The sequence below is a fragment of the Aethalodelphis obliquidens genome, unplaced genomic scaffold, assembly GCF_003676395.1.
Source record: "Aethalodelphis obliquidens isolate GAN/ISIS:26980383/991018 unplaced genomic scaffold, ASM367639v1 scaffold7, whole genome shotgun sequence".
Classification (NCBI taxonomy): domain Eukaryota; kingdom Metazoa; phylum Chordata; class Mammalia; order Artiodactyla; family Delphinidae; genus Aethalodelphis; species Aethalodelphis obliquidens.
This window is the reverse complement of record NW_020837951.1, coordinates 40,276,586-40,283,106: the sequence shown is the minus strand read 5'-3', so window position 1 is coordinate 40,283,106 and position 6,521 is coordinate 40,276,586. Positions and strand designations below refer to the sequence as shown.

Sequence of the window (6,521 nt, the reverse complement as noted above, 5' to 3'; positions counted from 1 at the left end):
GAGTCATGAGTAATATAATGGCTTAATGCTTTGTCTTCCTCTGCAAAATGAGTGTGCTCTTCTAATGGAAATGATTTTTCCTCAAATTAACTATTACATAGAACACTGATACTTCTCTGGCATGTATGTGAAAGGAGGCAGCAGCAAGGGCGGGAAGTAAAATCCGACCCATTTGATATTCTGCTGATCCCTTTCTTCTGTGTGGAAACCTTTGGGTTAGATGATCCAGACTCCTGCCAATACTTAAAATCATTAAATCTTATATACTTGGGAATACTTGTAGGTCTGAGTGTGCAGGAACTCTGGGGGCAAAGTGGAGAGCAGGGTGAGGGGGAAATGGACTAACAGGTAAAGAAAGCATTGTCAGAGGTCCCAGGCAGACATTTGCCCTCCAAGGGCTGCGAAGTCACTAAATGGCTGGAGGCAACGGCTGCTTGTAAAGCGCTTTACCATCGGGTAGTTGATTTTGCTATCCATCTCTGGCAGGGCGCCAGCCTGTCATACACAAGCTGAACAATCGACTTTAGAGTGCTTATGGGCAGAGGTGTACTTGGCCTGAGAATAGTAAGAGAATTTAAAAAGCAATATCATTGGTGCCACCAGAAATCCTCCAGATTGGTGAAAAGCCCACTAGGTTGAAGTGGAATACATCATAATTAGTGATCTTTTATTTTATAGAAAATGCTTTATTGAGCCAAGTCTGGGATGAGCTTTGCCATTTATAAGTCTTTAGAACAGTGCTTATTAACGAAATCTGAAGAAGACTTTGAAAAATGCATATAGGATGTGTGATCCGTTTTGAGGGTTCTACTTTTGCAGCCCATTTCCCTACTGGACCCCAAGAAAAGGGCTCCTGCTCTAGACAGATGTGTTAAACCCATGTTTGTTGATTTTTTTTTCCAAATGTTCATAGCAGCTTTATTCATATTTTCCCAAAATTGGAAACAAAATGTTCATTAACAGGAGACTAGCCAAACAAATTGTGGTACATTCATACAATGGAATACTACTCAGCAATAAAAAGAAATACATGGTTCAACCTCTCAAAACTTTATACTAATGAAAGCATTAAGTGATTCAATTTAGTTTCAGAGCTGCAGAGGAAGGAAATGCTAGTCTGTGGTGAAAATATGGATAGTAGTTAAACTACCAACTAAAGTAGTGGTAGTGCTTTGTTGCTTAGGTAGGAGTGTAAGGGAACCTTCCTTTGTTCTGATATGGCTATGGGCTAAAAGTATCCATTTTCAAAATTGTAGTTAAGATTTGTGTATTTCAATTTTATAAATCTTACCTAATAAGAGGTGTGTACAGCGGACAGATGAATATACCAAAGCAGAATTGAGGACTGTTGAAGCTAGGGTGTGAAGGTTCGAGGTACTATTTTTTTTTTAATATACATCCAATTAAGATGTTTAATTACAAATCTTGACCTATTTTTATGGGCTCCTAGCTCACATATCCAACAGCATATTGGACATCTCTTGACACTGCCAGTGGTTTTCTTCCAATCTTAGTCACATAACAGACCTCTATGACCCCGCCTCAATTTCATCCTAGGTTTCTGGTTTGAGCAACTCAGGACAATTCTGGACTGCAAGAAGTAGTCTGAAGAGGGTTCAGTTTGGGGGTAAGAATTGACACTTGTCAATTCTTGTAAAGGATCTTGTCAAGGACTAACAAAGTGGACCCTAAGGAGCAAACGCAAGTGGGAAAAAACTAGAAAAGTCAAACAAACTGATGGTGATCAACAGTGGACATGCTTGCAGTGAACTCAGTTACAAAATCTCTGAAGGTAGGAATGGGTGGATGGAATCCAAAGGACCAATACTTCTTCCATTATGACAAAAAGAGAAGGGTAGATGGGAATGTAAAGTTTGAAGGTGGGTAGCCAGGAAATGATGAGTTATCTGGCTAGGACAATAAAAGCCTTTTATCTTTCATAGTGTGGTACCACATTTACCATATTTTTCAGATTATGTCCCTGAATCTGATTAACACCAAGTGCCTGCCAAACTCAGTTACCAGTTCATGTAAGAGAATCTGGTGCTGTAGGTATTGCACACATATGTAACAACCTGCTCTTCTACGATCAACCCTTTTAACTCAGATTTTGGACAATATTCTGATAAGCTTATTCTGAGAAAGATCCAAATACACATTTTTATAAGATTCCAGTTCTTAGCTTATTGTAGATGAAGAACTGAAATTTTGCCAGATGATGAGATATGTACCTGAATGGCACAATGATGAAAAGCTTATAACTCTGTTCTAGTTAATAGAAATAACCATGAGTTAAACTCTGCCCCCACCCCACCATCAAGAGGCTCTTTCATAATAAATGTTGGACTATTCCACCTTCAGACTTTTCACTCTTCTAGCTCCAAACTCTAGCATTCTTATTCTTACTACTTACACCCTTTCTACTCTTTGATATCCTTGTATATAGCCCAGATGATTTCCTTTGAGCTTCAGGTATGAAGCCACTGACAAAAAAAGTGTTTAAATCTGTTCTCCCAGGAGCTTAAAGATCTTATCTTTATGACAACTCCTATAAATCTTAAAAAATGATCATTAAATATTGATTTACTCAATTAATTATAAAAACTTTAGAGGTCTAGTATTTGGTCATGTATACTATTTAAAAAATACATCAACAGAAAACTTTCTGAATGTCACTAGACAGTGAATTAAGCAAACCTTTGCTGAAGCTTAAATTGTGGTACAGAAATACATTTCAATTGATTTAAGTCCAACACCATGAAGAGAGAAATTATGGCACCAAAATTTTCCCTCCTCTATCATACACACTACGATTAATTTAGATTACCATTCAATCTATAGTTTTCATTTTTCTAGGCTTTGTTCCATACAAATTTGTGCAGTTTTTCAACATTAAATAGAAGTCTTAAATCTATTGGGGGGGGGTGGAAATCAGACCTCAAGCCAATAAATGTTGATCAAATCTACTGGGACACTGTTCAAGAGCAAAATCCACTTTGAGCATTGGTCCTCATAATAGCACCAAAACATAAGGTACTGTGTGCTAATTACAGAATCAGACTGATCCATTGATTGAAATTTCTTCAGTGAAGCTTTGGATCAGCAACATGTTTAAAAGTCAAAAGTGTTCCAACCACTTGATTTCAAACCAAGTAGAATTTATGTTTAGAAACACTAAAAAAGAAGTGTTTCATTTATAAATACAGAAGGAACAAAAACATCACGGCATCAATCCAGAAAGAATCAAAACTTGTTTGAGGACAAGAAGAAATACAAAATTTTGTCAACTTTGCTCATTTATCAGCTGCTGAATTGTCCGTATTAGCAAATACAGCTAAAAGGCTAAAAATTCTTTTAAGCCTGTATTTCTAGGCATTTCCCATTGACCATTTTGGAATTTTGTGTGTTATGTTTTACGGATAGCATTCTGCTTCACTGTGTAGTATGTCTGAATAACCTAAACAGTTCTCATTCATCACTTGATGTTACTCCATGGAGAAAGAAATGCCAGTAAGAGGAACTGTCAGAACACTATCACATGCATCGCAAAGTCACAGAACTTTTTAAGTCACAAGATGGCAAAGACATCAGTTCTGCTTTGAACCAAAGTTTATGGCATTTTATTAATAGAAATTAGTGGAAATGGCTACAGAAGTAAAAGTTAAGGTGAATCATCTGAGCTAACTTGACTTGTTGAATCCAATACAACCTTTATCTTAAATCTCCTTGCTAACAAATTTAGTGATAATTCTTTTATACTACTACTTAGCAAGTTAATAAAGGCATGGTACTCATGAGAAGCTAATCTCATTTAATGGGGGGCACAGAATGGCATACAGTTTCCATACAGTTCTGCCAGTATTCCCTAGTATCAATCTACACCTTCTTTGCTAATCAACACCAGCTTATTCCAAAAGAGCTCATGGTAACGAAACATGCCAAACTCCCTTGACCTTAAAAGAAAATTAAGCCCAGGGTCCATCCCCCATCCCCCCTCTAGGGTATAAGGTTAGTGTAAACCCACAGTGTAACAGTGTATTGCTTTATGGAGGGGGTGTGGTTGGGAGGGAGACACCGTGGTGAGGAACGAATCAGTTAAAGTCATACCAGTATAGGAAGCAGTGAGATAGTAATACACGAAATGGATAACTGCAGTCAATCTCGTAGAGGACTCAACTCGTGGAAGAACTTTGATTGGTGCTGCAAAAACATCTGTATGAAGTAGAAATTGGTTTCAATAACATTAGTAGAGAATATGTTCTAGCAGGTGGAGGTAACTGGATGCAAAATCCTGGTAGCAATTGAATAGAACAGTCCCAGATGGCTAGGCTGATGCCAACACCTAATGAGGACGAAAGCCTTGTCTGTGGGGAATTTTGGATGATACCTGGAGAAATATTACACTGTGCATAAACCAGATTGAATTGTTTTCGCAAGTGTTGTAAAGTTTCATATAGTGAAAGGTTTTTTCTACATGCACTTCAATTTCACAGCAAGAGTGGCATAGGATACCTAAACACAGAAGAGAGCATTCATGCAAGATATCTAACTCCTTGATATAATAATGCATACAATTCAAAATGATTACACTATCATTACATCTAGGGCTTTCTGCACCTACAAGGGGGTGGTTATGGAAAGCATGGCCCTTGGTATCAATATCTAAAAAGCAGCCACCGCCTTCTATGTGTGTTCTCTTTTTGCTTTTTTCCGTCATTTTTCTTAATCAACTCTGCTGTTGTTGATGCTTCTTAGCAAAACTGGTAAAAACAAAATTGTTATCACTGAATAGAGCACTCTGGCAATCAAGACCTTTAAAACCTTAAGTCTTCTGGGGCGAAGAAAGCACTGTGCGACATTTAGAACCCTGATTTGCAAACAAGGTGGTCACAAATTTTCCTGGCTTGAAGACTTCCACAACTTTCCTGATCAGGTCATCATAGGAGGTCTGACTTAAGTTTGTTTCAAAGCTAACATAAGAAAATTCTGGTTCTGGAGTGATGTGGATAGATGTGGATAGTCCAGTAAATTCCATCTGATTTCATTCCATTCATTGAATACCCACAAGGATCGAACAGTGTGGCATCAATGACAGAACCTGGTATCAGATCACAAATTCTACTCTCATGAGTGACATCCTTTGCAGTAACACCATCTTTCATGTAGCACTGGTCCATAACTGCTGGGTCAAGCTCACCCATCAGAATTTCCAGGGTTTGATATGGCTGATTGATTCCTCGACTCTCTGGGAAATCCAAAGTATACAAGTACCAACAATCAGAATTCATGTGTCCCATACAATATGCAGCTCCATTTGGGAAAATTGCATTAAGAAACTCTATTTCTTCCTGGAAATTCCCGTGTGGGGACCCTTGGTGAGAAGGCTTCATGAAATTCTTACGAAAATAAAAGAAGCTTTGAATTGAGTCAAACCCATTGTAATCCCTAGCAAGTCTCAACAGAGGAACGGGCGCTTTCAGCAAGAGGGTGGTACCACATGTCTTCAAAATGAAACGTCTCTTGGAGGCAAACATGCTACTCTCACTGAGTACATAAGCTTCCTGCTTGTCAGTTTTTGTCACACTTACGACTGAACATTGCACATCCTTCAGAAGTATGTCCCACTTGTATCTTGGGATGGTGCGAAGATCCCCAGATCCTTGGGTTGCGTCAGGTTGCTGCCGGGAGAACCAAACCTCCAGCAGCTTCTCCGTCCCTTCGAAAAAATGTGCAGCTTCCATCACCGTGAGACTAGCGAACAACCAAAAACCACAGAAAATCAAGTAAATTAAATCTCTTCTCCCAGCGCTGCCACCGCTGCTGCGGATTGTTCCAGCTGTGTTACTAAAGTTCAGGTTCCTTTTTTGCTATAATTTTTTTTTTTTTTTGCAGTACACGGGCCTCTCACTGTTGTGGCCTCTCCCGTTGCGGAGCACAGGCTCCGGACGCGCAGGCTCGGCGGCCATGGCTCACGGGCCCAGCCGCTCCGCGGTATGTGGGATCTTCCCGGACCGCGGCACGAACCCACGTCCCCTGCATTGGCAGGCAGACTCCCAACCACTGCACCACCAGGGAAGCCCCTTTGCTATAATTTTATGTTAACTTTTTTTGTTTTTTTTTTAAAAAAAGGGTTAGTAAAATTTTCCCAGCTTTTTTTTTTTGTGAGCGAAAGTTGAACGTGAGTCTGTTGGAAATAGAGGCTGATACAGCTCAGTCTCTTGTAGTCTGCTGTTTCCCCATTAGAGAGAGTAGAGCGAGCGCTAGCTAATGTTGCTGGCCATACTGTGGGAGCCTGCTGATTTGTTTTTTAAGCTATTTGGATTTTCTGAATCCAGAGTCTTTAAATTGTAATTTACGCAACACTAATTCATTTCTTCAACTACCTTTAATTTCTTTCTTTTATTTTGGGGGTTGCTTTTATTCACCTCTGTGTGTAATCTAAAGGAGTTCCTTGTTAATTCAACAAGTGTTTTGGGAGGGGTACATGCCGTGTACCAGAAACTGTGGTAGAGGCTGGGGAT

General features: G+C 39.4%; 1 pseudogene; it reads right to left on the bottom strand.

Annotated features, from left to right (window-relative positions):
• Positions 1-4,726: 4,726 nt before the first annotated feature.
• On the bottom strand, positions 4,727-5,902 carry LOC113620239 (S-adenosylmethionine decarboxylase proenzyme pseudogene; annotated as a pseudogene).
• Positions 5,903-6,521: the final 619 nt, after the last annotated feature.